General features: G+C 43.2%; 1 pseudogene across 1 annotated transcript; it reads right to left on the reverse strand.

Annotated features, from left to right (window-relative positions):
- Window positions 1-17,762: 17,762 nt before the first annotated feature.
- Window positions 17,763-19,085, reverse strand: LOC102139491 (glyceraldehyde-3-phosphate dehydrogenase pseudogene; annotated as a pseudogene). Its single transcript, XR_012421117.1, has one exon. The product of XR_012421117.1 is annotated as a glyceraldehyde-3-phosphate dehydrogenase pseudogene (transcript).
- Window positions 19,086-23,029: the final 3,944 nt, after the last annotated feature.

Here is a 23,029-nt window from a genome sequence, read left to right on the forward strand (position 1 = left end):
TGGGGAATCAGGAAAACAAGGGAATCGGAGCCAGCCCAAGCCGATTGACAATAACTTTCTTTTAGTGACCGCATTAGTTTGGAGTAATGCTGTAACAGGCAGCATTTCAAAAACGGATCCAAATTTGGATTGAAAATAACTCACCTGGGTCTCCAATCAGACCTAACAGAGCCAGAAAGAGGCCTGTGCACGGGGACTGAGCAGAAGATCTAATGCTGTTTAAGACTCCTCCCTTGAGACCAGAGAAAAGAAATCGCAGATACAGCCTGAATGATACAAAAGGGCATCATTGAGGGAAAAACCAAGCCTACTATTCCTTCAAGGTGTGGGAATAAACAAGCTTTGCTAAAACAAAGTTGACTTTTTATTGCTGTCTTTACGTCACTAAGTAGCATATAGAATTCAGCCCACTTCCACCCTGTCCCAGAGGGTCAGGGCTGAACTGAGCCAATGTCAGTGAGCTAAATAAGGGTTTCCTTACCCTGATTGCACATTAAGAGTCACCCAGACCCCACCCTGACCAATCAAAACCACAGAGGTGGAGTCCAGGCATCAATATTCTTGAAAAGCTCCCTGGGTGATTGCAGCATGCAGTCAGCTGAGAGCCACTTGGTACTCCCCATTCTCCCTCCATCCCTTGCTGTTGCACGACCTGAAAATTTAGCAGCTGGGGTTTAGGGCGCGGAATTTGCCTAGAAGCGACGGTTAGATTTGGAGTGTTATCACTGAGATCTTAAACTTGGAAAGTCGATGTGAGGTTTTTCTTTTTGCTAGAGTATGTCTTTTGCCTGTGTACACTTGTTAAAGGTTATGTCCTTTGAAGTCCATGAGTATCAGAAGTGATCACCACACAGTCCCGTAACTGTTCCAATCATTAATCCCTGGCCAGTGTTTGATTGTCCACCCGATGCTGCTTCTTGCACTGAAATCCCAACAGTTCACTTTATTGACTGCTCACTATGTGCTGAGAGCACCATATACGTTATCATCCAGTCCTCACAGCACATGTGACATCTGTACTGATAGCCCATTTCACATATCCTGAAGCAAACTTGGAAGAGTAACTTGCTGAAGATCATACAGCCATTAAGGGGCCATTAGCGTTACACTCTATCTTAACCACAATGCCAGTGGTTTTCATATTTAATAATTTGAGTTTCAACTGAACGTCTACGAAGTGTTTTTCATCATTGCTTTAAATTTGCCAAAGGACTCTATTGCCCACAATTTATGGCAAGTGATGGTTTTCTCATATACTTTTTAGTAACCATAAAAATGAACACTTCACTATTAAACATAAAAAATGTCCATTTTTTTAAAATTAGCTGGGCATGGTGGCATGCACTTGTAATCCCAGCTACTCAGGAAGCTGAGGCAGGAAAATCACTTGAGCACAAGAAGTCAAGGCTGCAGTGAGCTATGATTGCACCACTGCACTTTAGCCTGAGTGACAGAGGGAGACCCTATCTCAAAAAAAAAAAAAAAAAAAGCCTGCGTACCACCAAAATTTATCTTGTCTACCACCACTGGTGTTACATGAACCTCATTTTGGGAAACGAGTTCTGATTATTCTGATGTGTGTGATGATTTAGGTTTGGCTGACAACTCCCCCTAAAAGAATGTTGTGAGCTATGCCTATAAGCCCACTAAAACAAAATCTGTCACTAGGCAACCCTCTCATTTGGGGGCCTCAGCAGTACATTTGATAGAACACTTATCCAAACGTATTGGGTGGTGGTTTTATTTCCACAATCAAACTGGCTTGCAAGGAAAAGACATTTGAAAACTTGGCCATTGCTATTCACTTATTAGATTTTTAAAATACCATTGTTTTTAACAGCATTATTCATAATTGCCAAAAACTAGAAACAACCCAAATCTCCAACAGAAGAATGGATAAACAAAAGTTACATCCAAGAATAGATAAAATTGTGGTATATTCATGTAATAGAATACTAGTCTGCAAAAAAAAAAGAATGAGCCACAGTACAGAGACATGGATGAATCTCAAAAATATGCTGCTCAAATGCAGGAGAAAGTTGCAGAAAAGAGTGCATAAAGCATGACTGATTCAAGAAGAGGAAGAATTCATCTATGGAGATAGAAGTCAGAATCATGATTGTGGGGCTAGGTATTGACTGGAGAGCTGGGTGATGGGAATGTTCTATATCTAGGTGGGGGTGGCAGTTACCCAGGGGTATGCGTTGATCAAAACTCATCAAAATAGCCGGGCGCGGTGGCTCAAGCCTGTAATCCCAGCACTTTGGGAGGCCGAGACGGGCGGATCACGAGGTCAGGAGATCGAGACCATCCTGGCTAACACGGTGAAACCCCGTCTCTACTAAAAAAATACAAAAAATTAGCCGGGTGCGGTTGTGGGCGCCTGTGGTCCCAGCTACTCGGGAGGCTGAGGTAGGAGAATGGCGTGAACCCGGGAGGCGGAGCTTCCAGTGAGCCGAGATCGCGCCACTGCACTCCAGCCTGGGCGACAGAGCAAGACTCCTTCTAAAAAAAAAAAAAAAAAAAAAAAAAAACATCAAAATAGGCTAGGCATGGTGGCTGACACCTGTAATCTCAGCACTTTGGGAGGCTGAGGCGGGTGGATCACCTGAGGTCAGGAGTTTGAGACCAGCCTGGCCAACATGGCAAAACTCCGTCTCCACTAAAAATACAAAAATTAGCCGGGTGTGGTGGCGGACACCTGTAATCCCAGCTACTCGGGAGGCAGAGGCAGGAGAATTGCTTGAACCTGGGAGGCAGAGGTTGCAGTGAGCCGAGATCGCACCATTGCTTTCCAGCCTGGGCAAAAAGAGCAAAACTCTCTGGATGGGGACACCCTCAGCCCTCATAACAGATTCCAGGGAGAGGGCACCCTCTTGTCCTCATCTCTGCCCTTTGTGTCTCTCTTGCACACACATCTGCCCCTCAGCACGTCAGTGTGGGGAGGGAATTGCTCCTTAAACCTCAGGTGGCTGACTGTCCCTACCCAGCCCAGGACATTTTAGGAAAAAAAAAAAAAAAAGAAATGTGGGGGGCTTCTCATCTCCCCAAGATTCTCTTCCATTCAGCCAGATGTTTCCTGTATAAATGTTTGGATCTGCCTGTTTATTTTGGTGGGTGGTCTTTCCTCCCTCCCCTACCACCCATGCCCCCCTTCTCAGTCTGCCCCTGGCCTCCAGCCCCTAGGGGACTAGCTGGGTTGGGGTTCCTCAGGCCTTTCCTCTCCTCCCTCTTTTCTTTCTGTTGATTGTCGCTCGAGCTGGCTGTATTGCTTTTTAATATTGCACCGAAGGTTTTTTAAATAAAATTTTAAAGGAAAAGGGGAAAAAAATCAAAATGTACACATAAGATCTTCATTTCATTGTATGTAAAATCTGCCTCAAAAATCAGTAAGGAAATACACGCATTGTCTAAGACTTGGTTTTATGAACTAGAATCAAAATTTTGATTATTAGGCTCGCATGAGTTAAGAAAAATCCATATACCTCTAACATAAAGCATAATTTCTTTCTTTTTTTTTTTTTTTTTTTCTTTTTTGAGACGGGGTCTCGCTCTGTCGCCTGGGCTGGAGTGCAGTGGTGTAATCTCAGCTTACTGCAGCCTCCACCTCCCAGGTTCAAGTGATTCTCCTGCCTCAGCATCCCAAGTAGCTGGAATTACTGGCACCTGCCACCACACCCGGCTAATTTTTGTATTTTTAGTAGTGACGGGGTTTTGCCATGTTGGCCAGGCTGGTCTCAAACTCCCGACCTCTAGTGATCAGCCTACCTCGGCCTTCCAAAGTGCTGGGATTACAGGTGTAAGCCACCACGCCTGCCCTAGAAAACAGTTTCTTACACAAAAGGTTTTAGCACAAAATGCCTTTGTAGTTCTATACACAAGTCCATTTAAAAACTGACAGCCTACCAAGTTAAGTTTAAACAGAATTCTGGAAAATACACACTTGGAAAGCACTACAGGGGGTGTCCTTTTGGATGAGCTATGATTGTACAGATTCAGGTGTGTGCTGACAAGAAGGTAAGTTAAGAAGCAACACTCAGGCACATGTTTCAACATGTTGCTGAGAGAAGTGTGTCACCCCTTTTACCTAACGATCCAAAGAGATGTGTAAATAACCACTTCACTCATCTCAGTACTTCCCAAGCCACAGGGAAGGAGTGTGGGAGCAAAGCTCCTTCATCAAAGCACCAGAAAGATGTCAGCAGAAAAACAAACAGGTCAGTGAAATCAGAGGCAGAGCAGCTAATGGTTTTTTTTTAATGTTACAAATGCAGGGCAGACTTTGAATTCAAAGGAGAATTCTGCAGCAGGTCAAAGGCATCTTTGCTGTGGAGGAACCAAACAGTCTTTAATTAGTGTGCAACTGGGAAGGGAGTTAGCGGGTAGCAAAGATGCAAATGATGGTTGGAATTCCATGGGGCAGCTTCCACCGCTGATACACAGCTGCCCTTTGCTGGCCTGTGCCAAGTACTGGACTGGGCCTCAGAGACCATGTGCAGCATGGGCTGCCACCCACACAGAGGAACGCTTCTCAGCTGGGACTCGTCAGTTCCGCCACCCTTTAATCAGTCTCGTCTTTGGTCTCCAGCCTTATTCATCCTCGTGATAGCAGTTTGCTCTGCCCTGGTGTGATGGCTTGACTTAACTCTCTGTCTTTATGAATATCCCTATTCAGGACAATCCTTAAAGGCTGCAGACACAAAAAGGAAATTATTAGTAGGCAGATTATGACTTGGATTGTGCCTGTTTTAGTGCCTTTCCCTGTTTTCATGTCAGCAGCTTCGCTGGAAGCAGCTGGCATGCCCCCGAAGTGGCTGTTTGTGCCTGTCACTATTGCCTAATTCTAACGAAATCCCTAAAAATCATTTTGTGCTGTCATAATCGTTTGCATGAGCCATAACTAGCTCTTTCATTATTAAAGCCCCATCCAATGGTTGGGGGAATTTTGATAAAGACTTAATGATATGATGAGCTATTTCACCCTCCATTCACATCCCAGTGATTCCAGGGCTGACCAATGCATTGTCTTGGAAAATAAAACACAACTTATGCTGGGTCAAAGGTGTAATTCTGAAATCAGTGGGAACACATCCAATTCTTCCTTCAGAAATCCCTTATAACTCTTAATTCACTCCCCAGAAGCCCCCTGAAATGTGCCTTTATTTGCTGGCAATGAAATGTAATGTGTTTGGCTTCCAAGGCCTTGAGGAGCTGCCATCCACTGAGAATAATCTAATAAAATGACTTCAGGGAGGACGAAACCCCTCTAGGGTCTTTATTTCGGATCTCCAGAGTCAGTGGTTGTGCCAGCGCAACCCAGGGCAGCTCTCTCATTTCCAAGGGTAAGAATGAGCCTAGTGAGGTGTGCCCAGTTTCCTGGGGACCAGAGGAAAGATTCAATCCTGATGGGTTCCAGGTTAGAAAAGACGATCATAGGAGGGGTCCTGGCCATCGTAGAAATGGTTGTGTTGTGCTATGAGGAATGCATTTTGAGCCTTCACAAAAACAAAAACCAGGAGGTTCTATCGCTGAATGGTTTAAGTATATGTATATATGTCCACCAAAATCACTGCAATTATGGCTGGCCACAGTGACCAGTAGTCTCCTTGTCTCTCACTGTGGTCAAAAGATAATGGTGTGTTTATTCAGCTTGCAAATGATGAGGTTCTTGTTTTTCATTTTCCTCTCATCTCTGCGTAACCTTTTAATCACTTCTTTGAAGATTAACACTGCTTTGGAAAAGGCTATCAGAGGCGAGGTGGAGTGGTGTTGAAATCAGGTCTGTCACTATATAACATCTTAATTGGAGAAAAGCTGATGCTAAACCACCTGAAGCTACAAATATTGTCCTCTGAGGCCACATCACTGAGTGTGGTGATGATATATCATCGCTGAGAAATTGCATTTGGCTGGCAGTAAAAAAAAAAAAAAAAGTCCAAAATTGAGGCTTCAACAAGACAAGTTGTAAGAGGTTTTATTTGTAATTTTTTCCTCTACCACATAAAGAGATGACCACAGAAAGTCTGATGTCTGTCTTTCTAGTATGGGGTTCCACAAATGCCCTCATGGACCCAAGCTTTATCCTACTCTTTGGGTAGGACCCTCATCCTCATGGCTTCCTGGCTAGCTGCTGTAGCTCCAACAATCACATCCTCATTCCTCAACAAAGAGAAAGGAGTTGGGAAAGTGGAGCTTGTCAATTGAGTCAAAACCCCTAAAAAAGCTTTCCTTGAATCCCTGCCCATACATCTCATTGGCCATTCCTATCTATAAGAGACACTTGGAAAAGGAATCTTTACCAGGTCCTATTGCCAACTCTACTCATGTAGGTTCTGTTAGTAAGGAAAAGGAGGAGGTGGATAGGAGGAAGGCACTCTCAGTCTCGCCCAAGATGACAGATGACCTCTGCACTTTTATTTCTTCGGTTCCTATGAATGTATGCTCCAAGCTGGAGACCTGTGTTGTATTGTTCCCATGCTTGGGCAGAAGCCATAGTACCGAGGGCTCCTAGACATGAAAGATAAGTAAGGCTGGATGAAACTTTTCAAGCTCAAGTTGTCCTAGAGGTAGGAGTTCTCAGCACGTCAAGCTCCATGTCAGAGTGTAAAAGTTAACCGTGGAAAGCCAGTAACCATCAGCAATCTATGGTCAGAAGCCCCACCCTCCTGGTAGCTTCCAATCTCCAAGGGGCAGAGCCATGGGGAGTCCACAGAGGTGCAAGAGTCAAAGGGAGGGGCGCCAGGTGCCTCTCCCCACTGCACCAAGAGCAGCCAGCTGTGCGCTGCTTTCTATATTCCACGTCCACCTGAGATCATTTTAGCAAAGGCTATATAGCTAAAAACAAAAATAATGATAAACCATGTATAGCCAACACCTGACCTTAATAAGCAGCTCCCTAGAGACCTGTGGCTCTGTGTGCTCCTGACTGGCAAGCCAGGTAGGCTGAGGCAGCAGCTGCCTCCCTCAGCCACCCAGATGAGAGTCGCTGCAACTCACTGTATGTCTGTGGCAATCTTCCTGCAATGTTCTGGGCACCGTGGGGTTATCTGGGGCTGACACGTCTGCCATTGCCCCCAAGAATTTGTAGCATGCCTGAGGCCATTGGAGCAGATAGCAGCTACCAAGTCCTGGTTGAGCTGTCAAGGAAAGCCCAATAGAACAAGAGGGACTCAAGCTAAACTTTGGGTTAACTTTAAACAAAGGCATCAGGAAATACTTGAGAATGGTGGGGTGCGGACTACAGAGAAAACCAGGGAACCTGAGGACAGGAAGAAAGTCAAGAGGGAGAGACAAAAAAAAAAAAAAAAAGTTTCTCTCAGCGGTTTGGGGTAAAGATGAAAGAAATCCCAGCCTTTCAATCACTCCTAAAAATAATGATAATAACCTTTTGGTGAGTAATTGCTAGGATGTAAGATATCAAGGACTGTACTATATGCTTTAACCACATTACAACCCTAAAACAATGTACAAGAGAAAACTGTCCTCAGAACTACAAAGTGGCCCAGGGCCACATCAACCGGGGATTGCCAGGTGGATCTTTTGGATGCCGGAGACCCCATTAGCTGTTCCTGCCTCCCTAAGGAAGCAGAACAGCCGTCCCCTCCAGCCTTCATGTTTATGCTAATGTCAACCCCTGTGACGTCAAACCCTCTCCCAGCCAGGAATCCCCCTCCAGCTTCCTACCAGCTTCGCAGACAAGTTAGGCTCAAATAATACAAACCCATTTTAGTGTTGCCTTAGCAAAGATTACTAGGAAAATAGCATGTTGGCACAAATCAAAGTTGATGCCTTTGAAAAGAAAACTATCAAATGGCCTGTTTACAAAATACGCTCCGAGTCCAGACGTGTGACTAAAGACTTCATGGAATCAAAAGAAGCCAGAAGAGAGGCCCTCCCCTGCACGGGCCAATCCCCCTGCCCCCACCCCCACTCGCTTAGCCTCAAGGAGCAACTCCACTGGGCAGGAGCAGGGGCAGGAGGCCAGGCCCTTCAGCTGGGAAAGGGCTGTTACCTCAAAGGGAAGGAAGGGCCCTCCCGCCAAAGACCATCTCCAACAAGGACTCACTCACAGCCCTGCAAGTCTATAAAAAGGGAAGCACAGACATTCTGGAAGATGTGGAATGAAACCTTTTATCTTTATCTTCACTCATTCTTCACTCCTCACTCATCTTCAAGGGCAAAGGAGGGATCATCTGATGAGACGAGGAGAAACAAAGCAAGCTCGGGGAGCCAAGCTGCCAGGCAAACGGCTGGAGCCTCCCTCGCAGGGCAGACTATCTGGCTGGTGCTGCACTACACGGAGGCTTCAAGTCTTGGTTGGATGAGTTCAGTTAACCCAGGTGTCTATAGAAGACCGACTTTTATTCTGGTTCAAGCTATAGTTCCCAAATCCACCTCAAGAGTGAGAAAGCCAATAGTGTTTTAATCCACACGACCCCTGCGTATATTCCTCCACGGTTCTGGTCTCAGCCCTAAGAGGAGTATGTCTGGGCTTTCAGAAACCCCAGCACATCCAACCTTGTGGACCAAACTGAATCTCAGAATGTGAAACAGGACTCCTTCCTGGGAGTAGATAAGAAGGGGCTATCACCAGTGCCTCAGGGCTAACACATACTGAGGGTGGAAGTCCCACCAGGTTAGCCTGGGCCAGCACCCGTCACCCCAAGGGACAAAACTTCAAGCAAGCTCTTTGGAGAACATGGCTGAACCCGAGGTTGAAGTCAGATTTCCCACTTCTCCCCTCCCTTCCCCAGATGGAACTTCAGACAGCCAAATCCACAGTGAGGTGTGAACTGACCTCCCCACCCAGTCATGTGCTTACACATGGGAACAAAACCCAAGAGGGTGGCCAGCCTTCAGCCCAGTGCCCAGGGGTAAAACATGGCCTAAGAAATAACACCACCACCCTCAGCTGTCCCTGCTTCCACCTCAAGCACCGAGCAAGATCCTCTGGCGAATGACCTCACTGGGAGGTTGAGAGGAAAGCGCTGTTGTCAACTCCATTTTGCAGGTGAGGAAGCCCAGTAAAGGGAGGTTAGGAAGCCCGCCCCAAGTGACAGTGCAGTGTCAGGCTGTCACCTGTCAGATCAGCAGTGGCCCTCTGCTGGGGAGCACAGGGAAAGAGGGACAGAAGCTCCTCTTGGAAGCCTTGTCACTTGGGAGAGTGAGCATGGGTGCCCTGTTTTGTTTTGTTTTGTTTTGTTTTGTTCTTATACTTTAAGTTCAGGGATTCGCGTGCAGAACATGCAGGTTTGTTACATAGGTATACACGTGCCATAGTTGTTTGCTGCACCCATCAACCCATCATCTACATTAGGTATTTGTCCTAATGCTATCCCTCCCCTAGTCCCCCACCCCCGACAGGCCCTGGTGTGTGATGTGGTCTCATTGTTCAACTCCCACTTATGAGTGAGAACATGCAATGTTTAGTTTTCTGTTCTTGTGCTAGTTTGCTGAATATGATGGTTTATGGACTAGCTCTCATTCCGTTTCAACTCCCTGCGCTGTGTCTGGGTGGATAAGGCAGGTGAGACCTGCCCTGGGCTTCCTGTCTCTTACAGCATCATTGTCTCATCTCTGCACTGCTCTTCCCCTCCCATCCCCAGTATCCCCCATTCTCACCAGACCTAGAAAGCTTTGATTTCTGCTCTCCACCCAGGCCTGCCCTGGGCTTCAGAATCACCTGTCTCTCCCGTCTGCTGCATTGTTCACCACCAGGTTGGGCTGAATGCTTCCTGGCCCACTCCACCCCCCACCAGACCCAGCCCTGCACCCCCAGAGTACAGGGCACAGCCAGCCCTCCCTGTTCCTGCACTGGAGCAAGCAGCTGGGCTTGTAGTCATTGAGCAGCTCTCAGGTCTCAGAAGCACTTCATCCTTTTGCTGAGTAAAGCACTTTCCCGAAGTACGTTCCTTGGAACATTAGCTCTACAAGTCGTTCCTAAAAAAGTTTATGATCAAATAAGTCTGGAAAGTACAGCATAGTGTGTTTCTCTTGGAGATTCACAATACCTTTAATGTTCATATTGAAGGCTTGGAGAAGATTTACAGTAAATATTGAATTCAGAAATCCAGTATCTCTGAAATATGAGAGTAGATAAAAGTTATTTTTCCCTACTCATAACTGAAGGTGCTTTTTTTCTTACATAATCTATACATTTATAATTAAAATATGTCTTCTTGACTGTAAGGTCCCCTTAAATTCAAAATAGCCTAATTGAAATCCAGACCCATTTGCTCATTCTGTAAAGGTCGAGAGTGAGCATGTAATGTGGCCCAGAGCCCCTGATGCCACACGATGTGGGGTACTCTGTAGACTCAGTAATGTCAGTAGTTCTCAAACCTTTTGGTCTCGGAATTCCTTTACATTCTTAGAAAATACTGAAAAATCCAGCAAACTTTAGTTTATGGGGGTTATCTCTCTTGGTATTTATGATGTTAGCAATTAAAATTTGGAAATTTTAAAACTACCTAATAATACATTTTTTAAAATGAGTTCATTATATGCTAACATAAATTATATATTTTATGAAAAATAACTATTTTTCAAACAATCAGGAAGCATAATAGCAGCATTTTACATGTTTGCAGATCTCTTTCCTGTCTGGCATAAGAGAAGACAGCTGGATTCTCATATCTGCTTCTGCACTCAAACTGTTGCAACACCACACATCGTGTAGCCTCCAGAACATGCCAGTCTACGCTCGTGAAAGAGTAAGAGTGAAAAGGGAAATTGACATGTTAGCAGCATGATGATAATAGCTTTGATCTTGAGGCCCACCCCACAAAAGAGTCTCTAAGACCTCTGGGTCCCCATATGACGCTTCGAGAACCACTGCTTGGGATAAGTGACCCAGTGCCTCCTTGCTCTGCGGCCCCATGAGAGGGGTGAAGGGATGGATGGGTCTCTGTGGCTCCTGAGATGAACAGGTTCACAACCCGGAGCGGGGCCGCCTCTCAGAGAGCCTGGGGTGGGGCTACCTAGAAGTCAGCCTGTGCTGTCATCCACTATGGCCCAGCCAGGCTGATGCCTCCTTCTCTCCCCTCCTCACCGCTTCTCACCATGGTCCCTGGGCCCAGAGGAATAGCGTTCTCTTTGCATGATCTCGACTCACAGATTTTTAAAGAGCTTTGATGTATAGAATTTCATTAAAGCTATAGGGCCCCAAGGTAGTCATTGTCCAAACACAGATATTGCCTTCATTTGTAAGCTGCCTAATTCCTGCAAAAATGGATTTAAGCTTTATCTATAATCCATGCTCTGTTCTACAGGGTGTCAGTGGGTCTATGATATGAGCAAGCCAAGATCTATCTTTTGTTCTTCTTCACACATAGAACAAGATGAAACAGTGTTTCATCTTTGCCCTGGGGAGGTTTTTAGATTAGACAGAAAAGGGACAGACAGAAAGGATGACACCAGCCTCAGCAGATCTGAGTGTAAAGGCCACATGCTGTTGATACCCCCACACCCCGAGGCAGGGGCCCCCTCCCTTGGGCCAACTTCCTAAGATGGAGTGAGAGATGGGTCCAGAATAATAAGGCCTGGGTTGGTCCTTGTTCTGTAGAGACTGCAGGTGAACAGTCAGGGACAACTAACAAATTTTCTGCTTTGGGCCAAAATGAGAGAAAAGGAAGCCCTGGGGATCCCTCTTGTACCATGGCAGTAGCGACACCCTTGTTCCCACAGGCAAGAACCTGCATTTATGAAGCTCAGATTAGGTCTGATTTTGGAGTTAAATGGCTAGGATATAGATCCCGTTAGCCACTAACTACTAGGGTGACCTTGAACAAAGTACGTGGCCCATCTGAGTCTCAGTTTCATCATCTGTAAAATGGGTTATTGTTGGATTGGCTGAGATCATGCGTGTAAAGCACTTACCATGGTGCCTACAATAAGCACTCAATAAATGCTGACCAGTATTCCATACTCCTGCTCACCTTCTAACATGATTAGATAAGTAAAAGTGCAGGCCCAGCCTTAATGTTTACAGAGCTCAGTGTAATACAAACAAAATTCTGGACACTGTATAGATAATATAGATATTTTAAAGATATGTCTGCTAACAAACTGTTACGTAAACTGTATCTCATATACTTATCTTAATTATTTTTTGTAAAAACAAGATTTTAAAGTATGCATAAAGGTATGATTTTTTATATGACCAAAAGTTTGCAAAATGTAAAATATGATTGAATGTTATTATTATTGCACACATCTCACTCAGGGAAAGCACTATTTGGATGAGTAATAAATACAAACACAATTTATTATTATAAATATTTCATAAAACACTTCCTTTATTTTGGCAAAATCACTGATGATGATTTATGGTCAAGGTTTTTACATAATTTTTGTTCTAATATTTAAATTAGAAAATAAAATGTAATTATATTTAAATTATAGTATATTCAAAAAGTAGAAATAGATTTTTATCAAGGCATAAAGTATATGTAAAAGTCAAAAATATAAAATTCTCTTTTTTTCTTTTTTGAGACGGAGTCTCACCCTGTCACCCAGGCTGGAGTGCAATGGTATAATCTCAGTTCACTGCAACCTCTGCCTCCCAGGTTCAAACAGTTCTCCTACCTCAGCCTCCCAAGTAGCTAGGATTACAGGTGCCCACCACCATGCCCAGCTAATTTTTGTATTTTTTAGTAGAGATGGGGTTTCACCATATTGGCCAGGCTGGTCTCAAAATCCTGACCTCATGATCCACCCGCCTCAGCCTCCCAAAGTGCTGGAATTACAGGCATGAGCCACCACCCCCAGCCAAAAATTACTTTTCATATGTTTCCAAAACATCATTTTGCTTTTAATATATTCAAGATGATAAAAGGCAAATTATAAATTTTAATGTATTAATATAAAAATTTTAATCAATTAATTTAAATAAAGCTGCCATTAATTTAACTTTTAAAATTTGAATTAAATATTTTACCTATTTTGACCAATATGAAACTTTTAATAATGCCAGCATGTATATCTACCTAGTACCAAATCATTTTCATGTTTTGTGTATGTTACTTCTAGACTGTCATGTATTCAAATTTAAAGTAACATGAATTAATACTGCAAACGTTCCTCAATCACCATGTGCAACTGTTGTGTATACAGTGCTCCTTATTTACTACTGTGGGAACCACACATTAGAACTTGAAGAGACGACAACAAAAATCAACCCAATTTAAAAATGGGCAAAGAAGTTGATTAGACATTTCTCCAAAGATGATATATAAATAGCTAACAAGCATTTGCAAATATGCTCAACATTACTAATCATCAGAGAAATGCAAATCAGAACCACAAAGAGATATCACCTCACACCCGTTCGGATTGCCAATGTAAAAAGTAAAATAAAAGCAGAAGTGTTTGGAAGGAGGTAGAGAAATTGGAACCATCGTGGACTGTTAGTGGGACTATAAAATGGTGCAACCATTATGAAAAACAGCTTCCTCAAAAATTAAAAATAGAACTACCATATGATCCAGCAATCTCACTTCTGGGTATACATCCAAAAGGATTTAAAGCAGGATCTCAAAGAGATATCTGCACACCCATGATCATAGCAGCAGTAGTCACAATACCAAGAGGAAGAAGTGACCCACATGTCTATCAATGGACAAATGCATGAACAAAACGTGGTATACACATACAATGGAATATTGTTCATCTTTAAAAAGGAATGAGGTCAGGCACAGTTGCTCATGCCTGTGATCCCAGCAATTTGGGAAGCCGAGGCAGGAGGATTGCTTGAGCTCAGGAGTTTGAGACGAACCTAGGCAACATGGCGAAACCCTGTCTCCACAAAAAATACAAAAATTAGCCAGGCCTGGTGGCACATGCCTGTAGTTCCAGCTATTCGGGAGGCTGAAGCAAGAGGATCGCTTGAGCCCAGGTGGCAGAGGTTACCGTGAGCTGGGATCATACCACTGCACTCCAGCCTGGATGACAGATTGAGACCTCATCTTGAAAAAAAAAAAAATCCTGTCACGTGCTACAGCATGGATGAACCTTGAGGACATCATGCTTAGTAAAATAAGCCAGTCACAAAAAGACAAATGCTGTATGATTCTACTTATATAAGGTTCTAAAGTAGTTGAATGTATTTTTAAAAAGAAAGTAGAATGGTGATTACCAGGGACTGAGGGCAAGGAGAAAGGAAAGTTGTTATTTAATGGGTACTGAGTTTCAGATTTGCAAAATGAAAAAATTCTGGAGATCTGTTTCACAACAATGTGAATATATTTAACGTATTGAACTGAACACTTAAAAATGGTAAATAGTAAATTTTACATGTGTTTTTTACCACAATTTTTAAAAACAGTATATATCTATTTTTTTCCTCTAAATAGTTACAGTCAGTCAGTAGTCAGCCCTTTGAGGTTTGGGAAAAACACTATATATATGGCCAAAAAGATACACATTGAGAAATATAAAAATAAAATGATCTCAGTAGAATAGAAGTAAGGGTGAACTTCCTCAACTTGCTGAAGAACAGCTACGAAAAGCCTACAGCTAACATCAATGGTGAGAACACCTAAGATTTCCCAGTAAGGTCAGGAATAAGGCAAGGATGTCTCCTCTCACCACTGATTTCCAACATTGTACTGGAAGTCCTAGTTAAAGCAATAAGACAAGAAAAGGAAATCAAAACTATATGGATTGGGAAAAAATAAAGAAAACTTTTTTTTCACAGATGCCATGAACATTTATGTAGAAAATCCAAAATAACTCACACAAAAAGCCCTCCCAGAACTAATAAGTGATTATAGCCATGTTGAAGAGTACAAAATTAAATAAACAAAAATCATTTTCTTTCCTTTATACCTGCAATGATCAAGTGGATTTCAGAATTTAAGATACATTGCCATTTATATTAGCACCCCCCCCCACAAAAAAAAATTCTTAGGTATGAGTCTAGCCAAGTATGTGCAAGATCTATATGAGGAAAAGCACAAAACTCTCATGAAAGAAATAGAAGAAATAAGCAGAGAGATAGTCCATGAGATTGTCAAGATGTCAATTCTTCCCAACTTGATCTATAGATTTAATGGAGCTGCAGGCTATTTTGTAGATATTAACAAACTGAATCTAAAATTTATACAGAAAGGCAAAAGACTCAGAATAGCCAACTCAATATTGAAGGAGAACAAATTTTGAAGACTGACACTCCCCAACTTCAAGACTTCCTATCAAAGCTACAGTAATTAAGACAATGTGATATTGATAAAAGGATAGACAAATCAGTGGAAGAGTAGAGAACCCACATATAGACCCACATAAATGTATTTTACTAATCTTTGACAAAGGGGCAAGAGCAATATAATAGGGCAAAGATCATCTTTTGAATAAAATGGTGCTGGAATGACAGAATATCCACAGGCAAAAAGATGAACTAAACACAAACCTTACACTCTTTATGATAATTGATTTAAAAATGGATCATAGAACTAAATGTAATATGCAAAACTATAAAATTCTTAGAAGGATTGCTTGAGCCTAGGAGGCTGAGGCTGCTGTGAGCCATTATTGCGACATTGCACTCCAGCCTGGACAACACAGCAAGACACTCTTAAAAAAAAAAAAAAAGGAAAAAATAGAAAACAGAGGAGAAAATAATTTGGAGTATGGAAATAACTTTTTAGATACAGCACCAAAGACATAATCTATGAAAGAACTAGTTAAGAAACTATACCTCATTAAAATTAAAAACCTGCTCTGCAAAAGACAAGGTCAAGAGAATGAGAGGACAAGCCATAAACTGGGAGAAAATATTTGCAAAAGAGACATCGGATAAAGGACTGTTATCCAAAAATATACCAAAAAATTCTTAAAATTCAGCAATAAGAAAACAACCCAATTAAAAATGGGCAAAAACAATCAATGATAGACTGGGTAAAGAAAATGTGGTACATATACACCATGGAATACTACGCAGCCATAAAAAGGAATGCGATCATGTCCTTTGCAGGGACATGGATGAAGCCTGAAGCCATTATCCTTAGCAAACTAACACAGGAACAGAAAACCAGACAACACATATTCTCACTTATAAGTGGAGTTGAACAATGAGAACACATGGACACAGGGAGGGGAACAATACACACCAGAACCAGTCGGGGGGTAGGGAAGAAGAAGAGGGAGACCATTAGGACAAATAGCTAATGCATACTTGGCTTAAAAACCTAGATGACAGGTTGATAGGTGCAACAAACTACCATGGCACACATATGCCTATGTAACAAACCTACACTTTCTGCACACATATCCCGGAACTTAAAGTAAAAAAATTAATTAATTTAATTTTTTTTAATGGGCAAAAACCTTGAACAAACATCTCACCAAATAAGATATGCAGATGATAAGTAAATATATGAAAAGATGTTACCATCATACGTCATTAGGGGAATGAAATTAAAACAACAGTGATATGCAACTAGTGCCTATTAGAATGGCCAAAATCCAAAACCTTGACACAACATGCTGATTAGGATGTGGAGCTGTTGTTCCACAATGAACTCTCATTCATTGCTGGTGGGGATACAAAATGATACAGTCACTTTAGAAGATAGTTTTGCAGTTTCTTATAAAACTAAACATAGTCTTATCATACAATCTAGTTGCACCCCTTGGTATTTACTCAAAGAAACTAAAAACTACTGTCTGCACAAAAACCTGTACATGGATGTTTCTAGCGCCTTTATCCATAATTGTCAAAAACTAGAAAAAAACAAGATGTTCATCAAAAGGTGGGTGGATAAATTGTGGTATACCCAGAAAATGGAAAACAATTTAGGCCACTGCAACACAGAGAAAGTAAAAAGATAAAAAATATAAATTAATAATTCAAGAGACTAGACAATAACCTGAAATAAAGTTAAGCATAGGATAGATCTATATTTCAGGCCATCTCTCCTCCTGTAAAATGTGGAAAACCAGATTTATGGACTAAGTTCTGCCTCCAAGAGGATCTCCCTTCACCACTACCTTTCAGAGCCGTAACTGTATTAGACTATAATGATTATTCCAGAATAAAATGCAGACCTATCCAAAGAAGAAGAGAAGGAGAGGAAGAGGAGGAGGAGGAGGAGGAGAAAGAATGAAAAAGAAGAAGGAGGAGAAGGAGGAGGGGAGAAGAAGAGGAAGAGGGGAGAGGAGGAGGAGGAGGAGGAAGAGGAATAAAGGAGAACAACTTGAAAAGAAGCAGGCAGTGAATTCCTGTCCATTGGGATCTGACACTGTGCGATGCAGGAATCCATCATATTCATGCTATGGGAAGGGAAGCATGACCATGATGGATTCCTTTTATTTCTTTCTCCGTCCTTGGCATTTTCACTACTGAAATTCTTCCTGCACTCTGAAGCACTCTGTCTCTGACCTAGACCTCAGTTCTACCCGCACCTTCAAGGCCTTCAGTCTCAATAGCAATGAGATCTGAGCTTCTGTGGCACGAGATGGGCAGAAGTTCCTCTTTGAGGCATGAGCAGTGTGTCTGCACAGCAGTTGTTGAGAGTTATGAGTCCTGAGTGACTGAAGCTCTCATGCGTTCTTTAATAAATGCTGTGTGCACATGTGTGTGTGTGTGTGTTAGGTGTGTGTGTGTGTGTGTGTGTGATGTGTGAGGCCTGGAGCAGGAACCCCTTTCTTTGACCAGGTCTGAGGTAACGACTGTAAAGGGCCTTGGTGAGTTTTCCCACCAAGTGTGAGAGGGTGTTTTATTGTTGTAGAGATGGACCAAATACAGCAGTCCTTTCTTTTCCATGTTTTGTTTTGTTTTGTTTTGTTTTGTTTTGTTTTGTTTTGTTTTTTGGCTGAGCACAGGGGATTTTATTGATGGTACACGACAAGGTGGGGCTCCCTAGGCCCCTCCCCTTCTTCAAGGGGTCTACATGGAAACTGTGAGGGGAGATTCACTGTGGCGGGGGACTGAGTGTGGCAGGGACTCCCCAGCTGTGAGGGCCTCTCTCTTTCTCTTGTGCTCTCGCTGGGGCTGGTGGTCCAGGGGTCTTACTCCTTGGAGGCCATGTGGGCCACGAGGCCCACCACCCTGTTGGTGTAGCCAAATTCGTTGTCATACCAGGAAATGAGCTTGACAAAGTGGTCGCTGAGGGCAATGCCAGCCCCAGCGTCGAAGGTGGAAGAGTAGGTGTCGCTATTGAAGTCGGAGGAGACCACCTGGTGCTCAGTGTAGCCCAGGATGCCCTTGAGGGGGCCCTCCGACGCCTGCTTCACCACCTTCTTGATGTCATCATATTTGGCAGGTTTTTCCAGATGGCAGGTCAGGTCCACCACTGACACGTTGGCAGTGGGGACACGGAAGTCCATGCCAGTGAGCTTCCCGTTCAGCTCAGGGATGACCTTGCCCACAGCCTTGGCAGCGCCAGTAGAGGCAGGGATGATGTTCTGGAGAGCTCCGCGGCCATCACACCACAGTTTCCCGGAGGGGCCATCTACAGTCTTCTGGGTGGCAGTGATGGCGTGGACTGTGGTCATGAGTCCTTCCACGATACCAAAGCTGTCATGGATGACCTTGGCCAGGGGTGCTAAGCAGTTGGTGGTGCAGGAGGCGTTGCTGACAATCTTGAGGCTGTTGTCATACTTCTCATGGTTCACACCCATGACGAACATGGGGGCGTCAGCAGAGGGGGCAGAGATGATGACCCTTTTGGCTCCCCCCTGCAAATGAGCCCCAGCCTTCTCCGTGGTGGTGAAGACGCCAGTGGACTCCACGACGTACTCAGCGCCAGCATCGCCCCACTTGATTTTGGAGGGATCTCGCTTCTGGAAGATGGTGATGGGGCTTCCATTGATGACGAGCTTCCCGTTCTCAGCCTTCACGGTGCCATGGAACTTGCCATGGGTGGAATCATACTGGAACATGTAAACCATGTAGTTGAGGTCAATGAAGCAGTCATTGATGGCAACAATATCCACTTTACCAGAGTTAAAAGCAGCCCTGGTGACCAGGCGCCCAATAGGACCAAATCCGTTGACTCCGACCTTCACCTTCCCCATGGTGTCTCAGGGATGCGCTGGCCATGCAAGAGAAAATGCAGCTGACTCTCGAACAGGAGGAGCAGAGAGCCTTTCCATGGTTGATTTCTATGATTTCAGTTACTCGCAGTCAACAGCTGTCCAAAAATATGAAGATATTTTTAGAAGGAGATAATAAGGGAGACTATATTCACATAACTTTTATTACAGCATATTGTTATAATTGTTCTATTTTAGTAGTAGTTATTGTTGTTGATTTCTTACCTCTCCTAATTTATGAGTTAAACTTTATCATAGGTGTGTAGTATAGCAGGTCCTCAAATAATGTCGTTTCATTCAACGTCGTTTCATTGTAAAGCTGTTGAGAAAAAAATTGATTCGGTGCCAGGGCCACTGTCTGTGTGGAGTCGCACATTCTCTCCATGTCTGTGTGGGTTTTCTCTGGGTACTCTGATTTTCTCCCACACCCCAAAGATGTGCACCTTGGGTTCATTGATGTGTCTACATTGTCCCCATGTGAGTGAGTGTGAGGGTGTGTGTGAGGGTGCCCTGCGATGGGATGTCATCCTGGCCAGGGCTGGTTCCCACTTTACATCCTGAGCTTCAGAAAAAGGCTTAAGCCACCCGCAGGTAAGTGGGTAGGTAAAAGAATGAGTGAATGAACACAAACTATTGTAAAATTTTTAAAAAGTAGACAATAATCATACAAATGCATGACAATAAACTATGCAATACAAAATTACTCAGCAAACTGGCAGTATTTATGATTGTTTCTGAACCGTGTGGTGGTATGGGGTATTCCTTACAATTTTCTCTTTGTAAATATTTATTCCTTGTTTTAACCTACCAGGCTACAACTGCTGTCACTCACTGACTTATCAAAAATTAGGTAAGTCATGATCTTATTTTTATTACTTTATTAAATGTATGTATAGCTCATATTTATTCCAGTGTTTAATGTTAAAAGTATTTTGGTCTTTATTGAGAAGTTTGGTGATGTTTTTGTAACCAGAAATCTGCCCTAGAAATTTAACGCTTGTTTATATCAATTAGCTCTATGGTAAAATTGGTTTTACTATATTGGTTTCATTATATTTTGCTAACATCCCAGTTTCCAAGAACCCACTGATGACACTAAGTGAGGACTTATTGGACAGTAAAAAACATAGCACACACAGGGTTAGGTACTATCCAAGGTTTCAGGTACCCATGGAGCTTGTTGGAATGTATTCTTCACAGATTTGAGGGGAGGCTATTGTCCTGCCAGGAATGAGGTGGGAGGTGGGGCATTGAGGGTATTGTGCTGTCACACTCTGCTGACTCGTTTTGAAGTATGGCTTCCCCCACCCAAAGAACCAAGGCAGAAAAAAAAGAAAAACAAACAAACAAACAAACAAAAAAAGAAAATCAACTCAAACAGCCATGGTCTGGTTATTTTTGTGGATCTCCCAGATCCACAAAATGTTTTTTTTTTCCCTCCCCTAGTTTTGTTTCCCTCCCCTAGTGGTCTGTCTCTGGGTGTCTCTCCTCTCCCAGGCTCTCAATGAAATGTCAAAGCCATGTTGAGGAACTCCAGTGAAGGTTGGGATTATCTGTGGTTCCCATTAGCTACACATCAGTAGCTCCTGTCACTACAAATAAGAAAGAGTCAGCTGCACCTGAACGATTAATGAGTTGACTCTTCAGGAAAGAAAACGAATGATGTCAAGATTAAATGAGAAAAAAAATCAATGGATGTGTAAATCCTGTTTTAACCAGGCTGTCTTCCTCTGAAGCACTAAGGCCTCAGAGGAACTGGCTGGACCTACACTCACCGTTCCTGTCTCCTGTCTGCCTGTCCTCTGGAGCCATTCTCCAAGGAGCCAAATTAGACCAGGGTATAGGACTCCCTGTCCCAGCCACAGAAACTATGACCCTGGGGAACTGATTCTAATGTTCCAATGTGACCTCCTAGGAGGGCCCCTGCTGAGTCCAGGGTAAAGACCTATGTTGGGTGGTTGGGTGTTGGATTCTGCAACCACCTGTTTCTCTCTCTCTCTCTCTCTCTCTCTCTCTCTCTCTCTGTCTCCTTTCGAGATCATGAGTTATAGAATGTGTCCAGGCTAGAGAGATAAATCAAGCAGAGAAGAGACAACCAATAGCATTGTCAAATCAATTTTATTACCTGTCTTCTGTCAGCCTGCAGGGAAACCCAGAAGGCTATATTAGTCTATTCTTACACTACTAGAAAGTACTGCCCAAGACTGGATAATTTATAAAGAAAAGAGGTTTAATTGACTCACAGTTCCACATGGCTGGGAAGGCCTCAGGAAACTTACAATCATGGTGGAAGGGGAAGCAGATACATCTTACATGACAGCAGGTGAGAGAACGTGTGTGAAGGAGGAACCATCAAACACTTAGAAAACCATCAGATCTCACAAGAACTCACTCACTAGCACAAGAACAGCATGGGGAAAACTGCCCCGATGATCCAATAACCTCCCACTAGTTTCCTCCCTCAACACATGGGGATTATGAGGATTACAATTCGAGATGAGATTTGGGTGGGGACCCCAAGCCAAACCGTATCAAAGGCAAAACCCCAAGTGTTTATTTGCTTCCAATTCTTCAGAGCAGTCATCTTCATGGGTCACAGGCTTGTCTGTCTAATGCAGTGATTCTCAAAGGAGGGCATTTGGCAATGCTAGAGAAGTTTTTGGTGTGACAACTGGGATGAAGTGCTACTGGCCAGTAGAAGCCAGGGACATTGCTTGACATCTCATATGACAGCCTACCCTTTTGCAATAATAATAATAATAATAATAATAATAATAATAATATTATCTGGCCCAAAACATCAATACTGCGAGGGTTACAAATCTTGCTCTAACATTTCTGTGGATCCAAAATCCATCCATGGATTTAGCCTATGTATCAGTTTCCTGGACTGCCATAATAAACTGGGCAACAGAAATTTGTTCTCTCACAGTTCTAGAGGGCTACAAGTCAAAAATCAAAGTGTCACCAAGGCCATCCTCCCTTCAAAGGCTCTGAGGGGGATCCTTTCTTTCCTCACAGCTTCTGAGGGCCTCAGGCGTTCCTTGACTCATGGCAGTAAAATTGCGATCTCTGCCTTCGTCTTCACAAGGCCTTCCTCCCTGTGAGCCTCTCTATCTTCTCCTCTTCTTGTAAGAACCCTAGTCAGGCCTGGACCAGCCCATTCCCCATCCCCGCCGGCTCCATGAGGCCGACTGTGAGCAGCCGAACAGACAGGCGGGTGCACACAAGAACTGACAGGTGGACACATGGAGGGCAGCAGGCAGGCATGACTCGGGCTGGCACTCGAGGCCCTTCCTGGAGGGCTAGGGCAGGGCTCGGGTACTGGGAAGAATGGAGAGAGGACCTACTAACTAACTTTCCTGAGAGTGGTCAGAGAGTTCTTCAACAGAATTTTGATTTGGCCGCTACCTTGAAATCCAAGCCCTAAAAATGCCAACTTGTTTGGACTTAGAAGACGACCTGAATACATGATAAAAATTTAGAAAGAGATTCTGGTTTTCTTATTGTCCCCTTGGCGTACGCTTCTGGAATAATATTCACGAGGGTTTTGGATGACCTTCCAAACTTAGAAGACATCTGTATATCCTTGTGTTCATCAACAGTGGGAGACTCAGAGATGGATTTTGACTCTGAACTGGAAGATGATGACATAAAAAGTGATAATATTTTGGAGGGTTCCACAATGTTTGTGGCCTTCAAAGGAAATACAGAGGATAAATGTGCCCAATTTGTTACACATGGGTAACTTGTTTTAATTATTTTTTCCTTCTTGTTACTGTTTTTGAAATGTTTGCCCTACCTGGTTATCTTGAGTTTTACAAAGTAAGTTTGCTAAATTGGGGTCAAAAGACTGATTTTAAGGGCAAAGGTGGAATTTTCAGATTTTTAAAATAGAAATGTTGTGTTTCTTTTATGTACATAGAAGAACTGAACATGATAAAGTATTGCTTATCATGGACAAAAAAGATCCCTAGTCATTGGATTTAGGAAAACC

Source organism: Macaca fascicularis, chromosome 12 (genome assembly GCF_037993035.2).
Source record: "Macaca fascicularis isolate 582-1 chromosome 12, T2T-MFA8v1.1".
NCBI classification, from domain to species: domain Eukaryota; kingdom Metazoa; phylum Chordata; class Mammalia; order Primates; family Cercopithecidae; genus Macaca; species Macaca fascicularis.